Here is a 16,466-nt window from a genome sequence, read left to right on the forward strand (position 1 = left end):
GACATTTAAACAGTGCTTTTGGAGTGATAAAAATCAGAGTTTAGTGACTTAGAACAAGTTTGCCATAGTACTGGATCGATAGCACCCATTCCTGACAAGTCCCAGTTAGAGTGTGGATATTCTAAAACAGGAGTTCCTTCTTTAATATGAATATTTTATTTGTTTTTCAATCATATACAACAGTAGTTTCTACCAATCTTTTTTTTTGAAAGCTTTTGAATTTTACAATTTTTCCCCTCTTCCTCCCATCCCTCCCTCCTTCCACAATAGAAGCTAGTCTGATACTCTTTACTTTTGTTTCCATGATATGCTTATATCACAATTGAGTGTGTTGAGAGAAAAAAAATCCATAAAAAAGAAAGAAAATATTAGAGATAGAAAAATTATGTAGTGCATAAAACAACTTTTTATAAAAATTGAAGATAATAATCTTTGGTCTTTGTATAAGCTTCACAATTCTTTCTCTGGATACAGATGATATTCTTCATCACAGATCCCCTAAATTTGTCCCTGATCATTGCACTGATGGAGTGAGAAGTCCATCAAGGTTGATCATCACTGCATGTTGTAAAATAGGAGTTGAGTTCTTAACCTGAGGTCCACGGACAGATTTCAAGGATCTGTGAACTTGAATGGGAAGGAAAAAAAATCTTATCTCTATTTTCACTAATATTTGTTTTTTGTTTTTTGTTTTTACTTTATGCATTTAAAAACATTATTCTGAGAAAGAATCCATAGGCTTTACCAGACTACTGAAGGGGTCCATGACACACACAAAAATTAAGAAATCCCAATTTTAAAGAACTTTTCTCCTATTTCTATTATGAGAAGCGATGTGGTCCAAGTGAATAGAGGGCCAGCCTTAGGGTCAAGAAAACCAAGTTCCTCTGATCAAGTTAATAATGTGTTGAAACCATAGTGCCTCAAATCTAGAAAACTATCTATCACTGAGTTGCAAATCTGCATAGGTGGAAAGAGTGATAGCTGGAATTCCCTACATGATGAAATCATGGATAGTAATAAAAACAATTCTTATACTACTCCCTGGGGATACATCTGACCTTTCCATTCATTTGTCAGGGAACAAAGAGTAACAGCTTTTCTTTCACCAAGTGTATGGGTGCTATTTTAGAGTCTATGATTGATTTAGTTACACTAACAGAGACCTGAAAGGGATCAGAAAGAAATCCTGGTCTTGCAGTTTAGTGAAAAGCAAAGAATACTACTAGCAATGAGGACGTTTGAGTCTGGTCCCAGCTCACCCACTGAATGACCACATCACTCCTGGCAGGTCATTGGAAACTCTGGGTTTCAGTTTCCTCATGTGCTGAATGAGGGGGTGGGTTCAGATAATATCTAAGATTCCTTCCAGTTTTTAAATTCTACAGTTCTCTTTTCATAGAAAAAGCATAATTTTGCCTCAAATTTGTACTCATCCAACTTTCAGTGATCCATTGGACTTCTGAAACCAAAATTAACTTTTATTCACTTGGTTGTTGTTGTGTGAATTACAGAACTGAGCCTAGGAGGAAATACCAGACTCTCCAGGACTGACATGATAAATTCAAATCTTTTGACAGGTAACCTCATTTTCCTTCAATTTTCTATGTCAATATTAGTTGCTTAAAACAATATGCCAACTAGTTTTGGAAAAATGTGGGACTTAATGTCCAAAAAAATTTTTAAATATTAAAGTCCAGTTCTTTGGCCCTCTCAAATAAAAGTAAAAAGAGCTTATGATTATCTTTTAAATATTTTGATGATTAGGTATTTAATAATGGAAGCCCTCAGAATTTCTAGTTTGGATTTTAATGTACTCTTTAAATAGACAGGAACTACAAGCCAGGATTAGGATTGTCATTGCTTTGATTGTACCTGGACATGCCAAAGAAAGAAGGCTCTCTGGAACTTGTTTCAAAAATCTGACTCCTTTCAGGGTAGTCCAGATTTCAAACAGAATTCCTAACAGTACTGGGATTTTGAATATCATAACTTCATGTAGCAAGGCACCATTCCTAGACCATGAAGTGCATCACACGTCATATAGTGGATAACTTTCATTATGATAACTTTCCAAAATACATTCCCTTTCATCCCACCCACAGCTCCAGCAAAATAGTCATGTTCCCCAAGAAATAAGCCAATCAATTCCCAATGTTACTTCTTTCTGAAAATAGTTATAAAAAAACCTTTTTTTTAATGTTGTCTTTCGATGTCTTTGTGTGTGTGTGTGTGTGTGTGTGTGTGTGTGTGTGTGTGTGTGTGTGTGTGGTGGTGGTTGCCTTAGCTCATTTTGGATCTTAGCATAGGAATTATAAAGCCATCCTTGGCTATATAACTTCCTCGATCTTCTGGGCATGTGTTTTGTAAATCTAAATTCATCAGAGCAAAAAACTGCAGCTATGTTGATTTTAAATGTAAAGTTTTAATCTTGGATTCAAAAAATCAATTTAAAAATTACAAGGGCAGAAGTGGAGGAGAAAATGACTTGAGAGCAACTCGTCTGAAAATGATTTGTGAAGGGGGACATTAAGACTGCAAATTCAATGAGTAAATTTAAATGGGAGCAAAAAACGTTAATCGTAGAAAGCATTCAGATAGGCCGTGTCCAAACCCAGAGAGTTAATAATCCCGTTGTATTTTGCACCTATTTAAACCACACCTGCTGGAATATTTTGTTTAGTTCTGAGTGCCACATTTTAGGACAGTGATCCACTGGAGAAAGATCAATGAGACAATCAATAAACATTTATTAAACGCCTGCTAGAGGCAGGCAAAGTGGTATAGTGGATAGAGTGCCAGTCCCAGAGTCAGAGAAACTCATGTTCCTGAGTTCACATCTAGCCTCAGACACTTATTAAAGTCAAGTGGACAAATCACTTCACCCTGTTTGCTTTAGTTCCTCAACGAAATGAACTGGAAAAGGAAATGGCAAACCACTCCAGTATCTTCGCCAAAAGATTCCAAATAAGGTCATGAAGAGTCAAATATGACTGAACAACAAAAAACACCTACTATGTCCTCATTTGATTGTATTAAGCACTACGAGTTTGCCATAGAAAGATCAATAGAAGAAACTAGGAATATTTCACTTAGAAAAGAGATGATTTCCCCTCTCCTCTAGCTGAGATCTGATGTTGGGCACTGATGTAACTGGAGGGTTTCGTCACTCCCATTGATGTTTGGTTTGTTGCTTCACTCGAAGTCATAGTCTGGACCTCAAGCCTGACACAACTGAAACAGCAGTGGAAGATAACTGATCTCATCCTGTCACCCAGTGGATAGATTAGTGATGCACTCATCAAAATGACCTTCAGTGGTCATCCAAGGGGCAAGATGTAAAACTAACATATCCTGTTTCCTGTAGCAAGGGCTGAGGGGCTGAGACAACACCGGACTTCTAACTTTCCACGTGCAGAAATTTTACTGAGGAGTAGACTGGGTGGTTTAGTTTAAGTCATATATATCGAGAATAATTACTACCAGTATCTTTTCCTGCTTTGTGTCTGTTTTCTGTTTTAAGTTACCCATTTACACTACTACACTACTTCAACTATTTGATGATATTATGAAATTGATAGCAAAGCCATGTGGTCTTTTGAGTAAGTCAAGATTTGGGACTTTTGAACCCAAGTTTTGAGTAGACTGAACCAAACCAAGTCTTTCAAAACTTAGAATTAGGCAGGAAGGGATACAGATACATTCCAGATCTCTCTTAACTGTATCCTATCAGTCACTCCTATATGAATCGGCAGGAGTGGGTGAGGAGTAATTTGAGGAGGCTTGAAAGATTCTTTTGTTATCTTGTATTTAACAGGGGCCAACGTTGTATCAAGAACTGCACTAGATGGGGCGACTAGGTGGTGTAGAGGATAAAGCACCGGCCTTGGAGTCAGGAGTACCTGGTTTCAAATCTGGTCTCAGACACTTAATAATTACCTAGCTGTGTGGCCTTGGGCAAGCCACTTAACCCCATTTGCCTTGCAAAAAAAAACCAACCTAAAAAAAAGCCCTAAAAAAAAAAAGAACTGCACTAGAGGGGGCAGCTAGGTGGCGCAGTAGATAGAGCACCAGCCCTGGAGTCAGGAGTACCTGAGTTCAAATTCGGCCTCAGACACTTAATAATTACTTAGCTGTGTGACCCTGGGCAAATCACTTAACCCTATTGCCTTGCAAAAAAAAAAAAAAAATTAATAAATATATAGATAAAATGAACTGGAGAAGGAATTAGCTAATACCTTTGCCAAGAAAAGCCGAAATGGGATCACAGAGTTGGACACAATTAGTTGTCAAGAATGGGAAGGATGGATATACAATAGAAAAAACTAGAAGCCAGAATACCAATCAAGAGGCTTATTAGTCTAGGTGAGGACAACTAAGGGCCTGAACTTGGGTAGTGACTTCTATGAGTAGAGTTACAGTGTCAATTAGAAAGATGTTTTGGGGGGGTAGAACACTTAAGACTTGGCAACTGATCAAATCTGTCGATTGAAGGAGAGGGAAGAGTTACAGATGATGCCAAAAGGACAATAATACAAGAAGAAATAGAGATATTTGGAGGAAGAGCTGTAGGTCTTATAGGAAAGATGCTAAGTTCTGTATTTGGATATGCTGAGTTTGGGTTGTGGGCAGCATATGGAGAATGATGCTTTTGTGAGCCCACAGAGGGAAGCTAAAGGTATCCCTTTAAGTAAGATTTTATAACAATCTTATTTCTACTTTCCTTTAAAAGCCAGAATGGGACTCATTACAGTTTAATCAAGTGCCAGTGTTTCTGTCTCTTTTTGGAAAACCAAGTGAAAAAAAGGGGTGGGGTGGGGGAGAACACCAGTATGAGGCCTGTGGATTTTGCAAACATCATTGTAGGTTAAAACATTTGATGTTTTCATTTCAATCCTATCAGAGAGTTAGCCTTCATTTTTTACTCCCTAAAACTTGGAGTGAGCTCAGTTTTACTTTGATAATGATGAGAAGATTGGTTGTCTCCTACTGAATTCGTTTCTTTTTATTCATCTATTTCTTTGGAAAGAGCTGAAGCTTCCAATATATCAAATAATAAGAGAGCAACTGACTTTCTTTTTTATTTTGTTATAAACCCATGGAGGAGAATTTAGATAATAAAGGGCCCCTTCTCCCTGCTCTTCCCTCCACCTCCCTAACCCCCCCAGTCTGACCTACCTCTACAAGGCTTGTTCAGCTTCTCCTTTACCTTGGCTACTTTTCAATATCCTTACTTTTGTACCCTAGGACAAACAACCTTATAACTCGGCAGTTTGCCCAGTTATAATTTGGGGGGGTCAGTAAAACTAAAGTTTCATTCATTGGAGACATGGGAAGTCAGAAATTTCATAATTAGATAAATATTTTTTCTGGTTAAAGGATTTTCTTATAATTGTCCAAATACAAAGTCCTTAGAGTCAGCAATTCATCTTTACAAAACAGAGAGAATAACTGCTTAGGAGAAGAATTTTCTTTTTATGTTTTAATGGAAAGAGACTATATTTGGGTTCAGAAGGTACATACATTTGAATTCTACCTCCAACATCTGCCAGTAATATGATCATGGGGAAATCATAATCTCTCTGAGCCTCAATTTCCTCATCTGAAAATGGGGGTGATAATAAAAAGCATTTACCTCACATGACTAAGAGGATCAAATGAAATGATGTTTGTTCTGGTCTTTGCTATTCTAAAAGCCTGTAAAAATATTAACTATAGTTAATGTTATTAATGATAGAAATAATGGGAAGTGCAACATATGAGGGCCCTGGACTCTTGAGAGGATGAAGGAATAAAGAGGTAGGAGGGATTCAGAAGAGGGTAGGATGATAAAATCAAAAGACCCTCTCTAAAAACTGGGAAACCCTGGAACAGTTGACATTGATTGTTGCTGAACCACTGGGTAATTTTCAGCTGATATCAGCTGCTATGACTCTACTATGTCAGGTCCTGTGTTCTATTGTGGAGGGAGACACAAAGGGTGAAAGAGGGTGTGATTAATTCTAAGGGATTTACTGGGGATGGGGGAGGGTGGATAGAGCAGATCAGATAAGAGAATGAAAGAGCTAGTCACCAGTTAAAGGCATCAGAATTGGGTAGAGCAGAAGACTTCAGTGTGACCCTCATGTTTGGATCTCAGTTTTCTCCTCAGTGAAATGGGGGATTAAATTAGATGATGTTCAAAGTTCCTTTCAGCTCTTAGAGAGCAGATAGTTGGCATTCGAAATAAGAATCTAGAGTCCCCAGTTCCCTACCAAGACAAACATTGGTCTGGAGTTGAGAGTTACTGCTTCTCGTCCCCTCTTCCCCTTTTCTTGAGACTATAGCATTGAGATCAATTCTTCTTCTTACTCCTAGAATGGATAACTACGACACACTTAGAATGCCTCTGATGTTACTTTCCATGTGAACTTCTTCCACAGGTAGACCTCTTCCAAAGAGGAGTTGTGACAATGTGTGATGAACATGCCTTGGAGATGCCTTGAAGAGACTTTGATGCCTCAGAGACATTCTAGTTCTGGCCTATTAGCCATATGATTGGGAGACTTTTTTTGAATGACTGCCTTGCTAGAAGTAGGGAGAATGCTTTCAAAAGTTTCTTGAAGACCAGAGACTAGACCTTTCTCTTCAACTGTTCTCTCTTAATTATTCTTTTTTTCTTGGTTTTTGACTCTTTCATTGATGGCATCCAATGTTGGACTGTCTCTCCAAGGCTGACATAGCCCAGTGAAAGTGGACTTTTTTCTTTACTTCAACATTTATCCTTTTCTTTTAGGTAGAAGAACTGTTGCCTAAGAGCTTATGAATTTTGAAAGCATGTTTTCAAAACAGTTTTAAATCCATGAAGGATTTAAAAAATTTTTTTTAATTTACTTAAGGCAATGGGGTTAAATGACTTGCCCAAGGTCACACAGTTTGGTAATTATTAAGTGTCTGAGACAAGATTTGAACTCAGGTTCTTTCCTGACTCCAGGGCCAGTGCTCTATCTACTATACCACCCAGCTGTCCCACCTATGAAGGATTTTTCAGTTCATTCTGTAGCAATACCTCAAAGAACAATTTTTGACCTTTGGGATACAACTCAATGATATCCAAGATAAGGAGTTATCTGACAATTATATTGCATGTGAACACACACATGTGAACACCCGATGCTCTATAGAAACTGCCATGTGTAACTTTTCTCCTCAGAGACCCAAGAAGCATAGGAGTTAATATCCTCCCAAGTTGTTTGGGAGAAAATATTTGTACTTCTGTTGTTGCTAAATTTTTTTCAAAGTAAATATCCCTTACTGATAATGGTAGTTAAAATAGAACTGAGACAATCATTACTGTTGTTGAATACAACTTATAGGAGAGTGTTAGAAAAGAGACAACCTAACCCCTCAAGATACCACCCCCAAGCTCTGAGGGAAAGTTGCAGCAAGAGAAGAATTTTATAGCAGAGGGGCTGGGTGTTACCTTATATGAATCAAGCTGATTCATGACTAGAGTGTTCCAGCATCCAACCCTTGGTGGGGTGGATGTGGGTGGGGGAAAGCAATCTTCTGCCAAAGAATAGGGGGTGGGGTGTAATGCATGAATCCTCCTGTCTTAGAGATTCACAGACCTTCAGGAAACCTTAAGCCTCTCTCTGCTTTTGCTTATTTTTCTCATCCCACTACCCTCCATTCTTGCAAAAAGTCTGGTCCAGTTTATGCCAAGTAACAATAATTACATTTATTTCTTTGACCAGGTTCCCAATCATGCATAATTGCTGTGTGACACAATAATAATTCTGTCTACATTCAATGTGCATTAACTTTGTTGGAAGGTCTTGGGGCAGCTGGGTGGTGCAGTGTATAGAGCACTAACCCTGGAGTCAGGAGGACCTGAGTTCAAATCCAGCCTCAGACATTTAACAATTACCTAGCTGTATGACCTTGGGCAAGTCACTTAAACCCATTGCCTTAAATAAATAAAATTTAAAAAAAGAAAGTTCTGTTTGTTTACAATTCTGTTCATAACACCATTCAACACTGTGTTTGATTACAACTCTGTTCATAACAATCAATCTAGTTTGCTGTTAACCATTGTTTTTGGTAAGCATGCCAGACCCTGTTCTAAGGGCTGGGGAGGGGAGGATACCAGGAGTTCAAGTTCTAATGGGGGAGACCATGTACAAATAACTAGATGTGTACAAATTGGAGATGGAAGGGTATTTTATATGGAAGGCACTAGAAACTGATAGAACAGTGAAGACCTGCTGGATATGGAATTTGAGCTGAATCTTATGATATTCATGTAAAAAAAAAGTTTGTGGAAATATTTATTAAATACTCTGGGAGCTCAGAGAATGAAGGTTGAGAGCTGCAAGAAGAGTCAGGAGATTGGTTTTTATTGCTGGCATTGGTGCCCCCATGCCTCTTGGGCATGGTACTGTTTGTTGATCTGTATCTTGTAGGAAGCATGCATTTGGATGAGCAGAGTCCAGGGACTGATTGTAGGGACTCTGACACAAACTCATGGATTGCTGTTTTGCAATTAGTCAGGCACAGATACTGAAGGTGGTTGAGATGAAAACTGAAAGTGGGTGGCCCAGAAGACAGTGTGCCAGATAGAAGGTGGGAGTAAGTTGTTCATGGTGAACTTGGAGGCAGAGTCAGGCATCGACACAGGCCAAAGGGCAACAAGCAGATGCTGTGCTAAAGACTGAGGATACAAAGAGTCTCTACAGGAGACTCTACACTCTACCCTCCAGGAGATTACATTCTAATGGGGGAAGACAACTCATTAAAAAGCAGCTGTACACTGGTGGGGTAGAGTAGAGAGAGAAGGTAATCACGATTCTGGTGGCTACGAATGGAGAGTCAGAAACTGAAAGGGAGATGGTGGGAAAAGAGGCACAGTTAGCCTCCCCAAAATGGAAGACCTTTGAAGGAACTCACCAATGGAAGAAGGGATGCATTGTGGCAGAGCGACAGTCCAGTGTGAAATAGTCAGCTGGTAGATGATATTACAACTTAATTGCTATTATGAAATCCAATTAACACTCTTTTTCTGTTTCCTGTTTAGTTTGATGACTTAATGAAAATAGATATGTACCTACAATGGCTAGCCTGGGATCCAGTGGGTTATGGTAAAGACCCAACATTGAGACATGAGTGGGGGCTGGGGGGCTGTAGATATGTAAGAAAGATCCAAATGATTTCTTTTATTACATAGACTAAACAAAAGAAGATTAGGGATAACTTCTGAATTGTAGTCAAGATGGCAGTGAGAAGCTAGCAAGCTCCTTGCGCAATGTTAAAAGAAGCCTCTGCACAGACATGCAAGCTACAGATTCCACTAAAAATAAAGAATAAAAAGATTGAAACAAGTTTTCAGTTGTAGACATTGTGGAGGATCTTCAGTGAAGGTCTGTCTCTTTGGGGCAGGGGGTTGGGAAGGGGAAGGGGAAGTAAAGGTCAGGGAAGCAAGAGAATGGAAAAACCAGTGGTTGGCTTCTAGTGCCACTCAGGTCCCAGCAGCCAGAGAGTAGAACAGGTCCTGGAAGCTAGATAGCAAGCCAGCAGGGAGGGCCCCAAACCCAGATGAAGTCTAAACCCTGGGAACTCTGGGAAAGAAGACAGAACTGGGTTGAGAACAAACAACTGCATAGGCAGAACCTGGACAATAAAGGAAGAAATAAATCTCTGCATAGGCAACACCTGGGATGCATAGGCAACATCTTGGACAGTGACAACCCAGGGATCAGACCCCAGCCACAGCACAAAAAGCTTGGAACTATACTTCCTTTACCTCAAGAACAGAGCTCAACAATCAAAATAAGCAAAAAACCTAAAAGAACACTAACTATAGAAAACTACTATACTGGGGCAACTAGGAGGTGCAGTGGATATAGCACCGGCCCTAGAGTCAGGAGTACCTGGGTTCAAATCCAGGCTCAGACACTTAATAATTACCTAGTTGTGTGGCCTTGGGCAAGCCACTTAACCCCATTGCCTAGTAGAAAAAAAAACTAAAAAGAAGCTACTATACTAATAGAAATGATAAAAATGCCATCTTAGAAGAAGAAAGCAGTGACAAATTACCTACTTGGGAAGTCTCAAAGGAATCTACAAATTGGACTCAAGTCCAAAACCTCGTAGAAGAGCTTAAAAAAGAATTTTAAAACCAACGAAGAGAGGAAGAAGAAAAATGGAAAAAAGAAATGAGAGTCATACAGAAAAGTATGAAAAATCGATCGAAGAAATCAACTCCTTTTTAGGTTTTTTTTTTTTTAGGTTTTTGCAAGGCAAACGGGGTTAAGTGGCTTGCCCAAGGCCACACAGCTAGGTAATTATTAAGGGTCTGAGACTGGATTTAAACCCAGGTACTCCTGACTCCAGGGCTGGTGCTCTATCCACTGCGCCACCTAGCTGCCCCATTATCTTCAATTTTTTTCAGCCTTTTGATTTTGTTTGATGGAATCTTGTTTCTCATAGATTCATTTGTTTCTATTTATACAATTCTAATTTTTTGGGTTTTATTTGAAAAGTTAGCTTTTGTGTTTCCTTTTCCAGTTGGTTAACTTTACTTTTTTGCTGAGTTGCATTCCTTTTCGAGTTGGTTAATTTTATTTTTTGAAGAGTTATATTCTTTTTCCAGTTGATTATTTTTTACTTTTAAAGGAGTTGATTGGGGTGGCTAGGTGGCATAGTGGATAGAGCACCGACCCTGGAGTCAGGAGTACCTGGGTTCAAATCCAGTCTCAGACCCTTAATAATTACCTAGCTGTGTGGCCTTGGGCAAGCCACTTAACCCCACTGCCTTGCAAAAACTAAAAAAAAAAAAAAAATGAAGATAATATTAAGTACCTTTTAGGAAAAACAAATGACCTGGAAAATAGAGTGATTTATGAATTATTGAACTGCTAGGAAACCTAGATAAAAAAAGAGCCTGGAAAATATCTTTTAGGAAATTATCAGAGAAAACTGTCCCAATGTACTAGATCAAGAAGACAAAATAGTCCCTAAAAGAATATACAAAACACTTCCAGAAAGAGACCCCAGGATAAAAACTAAAGACTATCATAGTCAAATGCCAGAATTCTCAAATAAAAGAGAAAATACTGCAAACAGTCAAAGAGAAGAAATTTAAATACAAGGAAACACAACCAGAATGACACAGGACTTATCAGCTTTAACATTAAAGGATCAAAGGGTATGGAATATGATGTTTCAGACAGCAAAGGACCTTGGATTACAATCAGGATTTACTACCCTGTAAAATTCGGCATATTTTGTCAGGGGAAAAGATGGATATTCAATGAAACAGAGGACTTCCAAAATTTCCTGATAAAACGACCAGAATTGAACACAGAATTTGATCTTCAAATTCAAGACTCAAGAGATACTTAAGAAGGTAAATGGAAAGGGGGAAAATGTTAGTCAAGATATTCAATTGTATACTTGTAACTCTTTAAGAATTGTATTTATGTTAGCATAGTTAAAGAGTTGAATATAGTTGAAGAGATTATACTTAGAGGATATGATATGGTTGGTTCTTGTCCTTTGTTATCAAAGAAGACCAAAGTGACATAACTATCTCTGAGACAACGGTAGAGTCCAACTGTGACTGATCAGACCAATACAAGCTCAGAATGCTCTACCACAGGATATGCACGAATAGTGCAGGTGAACTCCTGGGGCGTTTACTCTAAACTTATGTATCTCATATTCCTTTGAGGTACTTTAATTCTGCCTTGTTCATAGAGCTCAGCACCCTCTCTAATGAGGGTAGCCCATGCTGGACAGTCCTGTGCCAGTGTCTCCCATGCCTTGCCATCAATTGTAAGTTCTTAAGAGACCGTTAGGAAGTCCCAGGACTTAGAATTCTTAGAGACTCTATACATAATTAAATCACAGGTGACTTGATATTTTTTTCTTCATTCTCAAAGAAGGCTATGACATCGGAGAGATGATGTCATGACAAGCACATGAATTGTATTTGAGTGAGGCAGGGCTGTGCTAAGTCACCAGCCTCACTTTTTCCTCCAGAGCCAGAGGAGTCCAATGGCCAGATATGAATCAGGACAAATGGAGATAGCCCTGGATGCAAGGTAATCAGGGAAAAATGACTTACCCAAGATCATACAGCTAGTAAGTGTTAAGTGTTAGGCTGAATTGAAACTCCCATCCTCCTGACTCCAAGGCCAGTGCTCTATCTACTGTGCCACCTAACTGCCCCAAGAAGTGACTTAATTTTACTAGATAACTGGAGGTTTGAAGATTAGAAAGTGCTCTTATCTTAATCTATATTTTAATTAAGAAAGATACTAAGAAATCAACTTCTTTAATTAAGGAGTGTGCTAAAGGAACAGTAGGAGAGAATGTACCTGATACTTTGGTTGGGGAGGGTTATAGGGCTATGTGTGGAGTACTATAGAGAGCAAGAGAGAGTATACTTAGAGGGACTGCACAGAAAACATCATGAAGAGATATACTTTGCTCCATGCTTTGGCTACAATTGAAGGGAGTATCCTAGGGGTGGTGGTGGTGGTGGTGGTGGTAATAAATAGTTCATGAAATGATTTGTCTTTGCCTAATGCTTTGACTCATGAGAATTGTGTATCCATGGAGTTTACTTGAAAAGGGGGTAAGGTATAAAGTGAATATATTTGATATGTATTTCTAATGAGACAGAAGAGGAGAGGCTACTTAGTGACTATAAAGCAATGCTGTCATTCAATCAGTCAATCAATCAATCAACCTTTGAGAATAGTACTTCTATCAGGTCAGATAAAAGGAGCATATTTTGACAAAGGCAATGTAAGTACAAGATAGGATTAAAACAATAAAAACATAAAAAGAAGGACTATACTAAGAGAAGGCTAGGTATTAATGGATAAATAACACCAGGTTAAGAGGCACAAATACCTATTATAGTTGAGGGAAAGAAGGGACAGTGTGAGCATTAATAGATTTGGTCCAGAGAGGGAATAACATACATTTCCAATTGAATTTAAAAATCTGTTCCACCCTACAGGGAAGTAGGGGAGGAAAGAAAAAATAAAGGAGAAGAAGGAACTGATAAAAGGAAGGTGAAGTTGAAAGTAAAAGTAAAGTTTTAAATTTTAAAATTAAAAAGAAAAATTAAAGGGGAAAGGGAACAAAACATTGGTGAGGAGGTATAAGAGGAAAGGAAAAAGAAAAGTATAAATGGGACAGATGGAATGAAGGAAAATACAGAATTTGTGATCTTAAATGTAAATATGAATGGGATGAACTCTCCCAACAAACAAAAACAGATAGCAAAATGGATTAAAAGCCAGAATCCTACAATATGTTGTTTAGAAGAAACACATTTGAAGCAGAGAGATACACATAGGGTAAAGGTAAAAGACTGGGAAAAAAAATATATTATGCTTCAATGGAAGTGAAAAAAAATGAGGAATACTGATCCTAATCTCAGACAAAGCAAAAGCAAAAATAGATCTCATTAAAAGGTGTAAGGAAGGAAATTATATCTTCTTAAATAGGCATATGAAGTTATACCATTATTAAACATATATGCACCTAATGGTACAACATCGAAATTCTTAGAGGAGAAGCTGAATGAATTACAAGGAGACATAGACAGTAAAAAGAAATTTAAGCAATTAGAATTGGCAACAAGGAAACTTTCTTTGCTTTTATGATGGTCTTCTTAGAGAGCCCTAGAAAATCATATAAAAAATTATTTGAAATGAACAAATTCAGCAAAGTAGCAGGATGTAAAATAAACCCACATGTCATCAACATTTCTATTTATGAGTAACAAGGCCCCAGGGCAAGAGATAGATAGAGAAATTCCATTTAAAGGACCTGAAAACAACATAAAATACTTGGGAATCTGCCTCCCGTGATAAACTGTATGAATACAATTACAAAACACTTTTCACACACATAAAGTCAGATATAAACAATTGGAAAAATGTCAATTACTCATGCTTAGGTTGAGCAAATACAATAAAAATGACAATTCTACCCAAATTAAATTTCTTGTTCAGTGCCATACCAATCAAACTGCCAAATAATTATTTTACTGAGATAGAAAAAAATAGTAACAAAATTCATCTGGAGCAACAAAAGATCAAGAATATCAAGGGAACTGATGAAAAAAATAAAAATATCTACCAGCTCTAAACTATAAGATAAAGCAGGAGGCTTCAAAACCATCTGGTACTGATTAAGAAACAGGATAATGGACTAGTGGATTAGGATAGGTAGAAAAATATCAATTGTAAATGACTATAGTAATCTATTGTTTGACAAACCCAAAAACATCAGCTTCTGGGATAAGAACTCACTGTTTGACAAAAATTATTGGGAAAATTGGACAATAGTATGGCAAAAGCTAGGCATAGACACACATCTCATATCCTATACCAAAATAAGGTCAGAATGGGTACAGAATTTAGATATAAAAGACCATAGACCAATTAATAGATCAAGAAATACTTGATCTGACAGATCTATGGAAAGGGGTGAAATTTATGACCAAACACGAAATATAAAATACTATAAATTGTAAAATAAATGATTTTTGACTATATTAAATTAAAAAAGTTTTGCACTAATAAAATCAATACAGTCAAGATTAAAAGGAAAACAGAAAGCTAGGAAACAATTTTCACAACTAGGGTTTCTAATAAAGGTTTTATTTCTAAAATATATAGAGAATTGCAACAAATTTATAAGGTTAGAAGTCATTGCCCAACTGATAAATGATCAAAGAATATAAACAGGCAGTTTTCAAATGAAGCAATTAAAGCTATATATAATCATATGAAAAAATGCCCCAAATTATTACTGATTAGATATGCAAATTAAAAAAAAAAACTATGAGGTACCCCCTCACACCTGTCAGATTGGCCAAGATGACAAAAAGGAAAAATGATCAATGTTGGAGAGGTTATAGGAGGACTGAGACATGAATGTACTGTTGGTGGTGTGAACTAATCCAACCATTCTGGAGAGCAATATGGAATTATGACTAAAGAGCAATAAAACTGATCATACTCTTGAACCCAGCAATACTAATACTAGCCCTACAACCAGAAGGAATCATAAAAAATTGGGGAAAAGTTCCACATTCCAAAATATTCATAGCATCTCTTTTTGTAGTGGTAAAGAATTGGAAATTGGAGGGATGCCCATCAGTTGGGGAATGGCTGGACAAATTATGATATATAAATATTATGGAGTATTATTGTTCTATAAGAAACCATGAATGATCAGATTCTAGAGAAGCATGGAAAGAATTACAGGAATCGATACTGAGCAAAACCAAGAGAATATTGTACCCATTAACAGTAACATTGTGAGTTGATCATCTTTGATGGATGCTACTCTTCTCAGCAGTTCAGAGAGCTAGGAAAACTCTGGGAGACCTGCCATGGACATTGCCATCCATATCCAGATGAAGATAACAAAACAAAACAAACTACAGAATCTGATTGAACATTATGTTCATTTTTTAAAAAAATTCTCTTATATTTTTTCTTCCTATCCATAGTTTTTGTTTCTTTTCCCTTAGTCCTAATTAATTCCTCATGCAAAAAATGACTTACGTGTTAACATGTTAAACAGAAAAAGAATACATATACAATGTCCATTAGATTGTTTACTGCCAAGGGAAGAAGGGTGGGAAGGGAAGGTGGAAGAAAGTTGTGTGTTATATGTGTGTTGATGAATGTTGAAAAACTTTCATAACATTTAATTGGAAAAATAAAATATGAATAAGGAAAAAAAAAGATGATTAGGACCTGAAAAAGAATAGTGACTGTATGAGTGGCAAGAAGGGAACAGATCTAAGAGATACTATGGTGGTAGAATAGAAAAAAAAGTACTTAGCAATTGTCTGTTGTTAATGGAGATGGGAGAGGAAAACAGTCAAGGAGGACTCTGAGGGTGTGAGCCTAGAAGTCTGAAGGCAAAGGACTCCCCTCCAGCTTATCTCAATGGCATGCATTCCTCCTCATACCCAGTATTCCAGTAAACTTTCCTATTTCAAAGCAACTGGCATTTATTTTGTGTTAGACACTGTGTTAAACATTGTAGATACAAAGAGAAGAAAAAGATAGTTCCTGTTCTCTAGAAGTTCACAGTCTCATAGAAGTACCCAGGAAAATTGAAAAGGTCAAAAAGAAAGAGTACAAATTAGAGATTCTTAAGTTAGTGTCTATGACCTTAAAAAAAACACAACATTTTTATAACTATATTTCAATTTAATTAGTTTCTTTTTCAATACTATATATTTTATTTTATATATTTATAAACATTATCCTGAGAAGAGATCCAGGGGTAATAATAATAATGATAATAATTTTAATATTAATAAAAATAGGAATGATATTAGCTAACATTTATATAGTGTTTACAATTAGGAACTGTGGTAAGCACATTACAGTTATTATCTCATTAATACAACCGTGGAAGGTCAGAACTATTAAGAAAACTTA

The 16,466-nt window shown here is 37.2% G+C and overlaps 1 long non-coding RNA gene across 2 annotated transcripts in view; it reads right to left on the reverse strand.

Annotated features, from left to right (window-relative positions):
• LOC141521117 (uncharacterized) overlaps nucleotides 1-16,466 on the reverse strand; it is an 86,013-nt gene that overhangs the window by 15,116 nt on the left and 54,431 nt on the right. Inside the window, exon 4 of one of the 2 annotated variants that reach the window (XR_012477849.1) lies at nucleotides 189-627. The exons of the other annotated variant lie outside the window; for it this stretch is intronic. This is a non-coding gene — a long non-coding RNA (uncharacterized LOC141521117). Of the gene's footprint in view, nucleotides 1-188; nucleotides 628-16,466 lie in introns of those variants that run through there. 2 annotated transcript variants of the gene reach the window in all.

Source organism: Macrotis lagotis, chromosome 4, assembly GCF_037893015.1.
Source record: "Macrotis lagotis isolate mMagLag1 chromosome 4, bilby.v1.9.chrom.fasta, whole genome shotgun sequence".
Classification (NCBI taxonomy): Eukaryota; Metazoa; Chordata; class Mammalia; order Peramelemorphia; family Peramelidae; genus Macrotis; species Macrotis lagotis.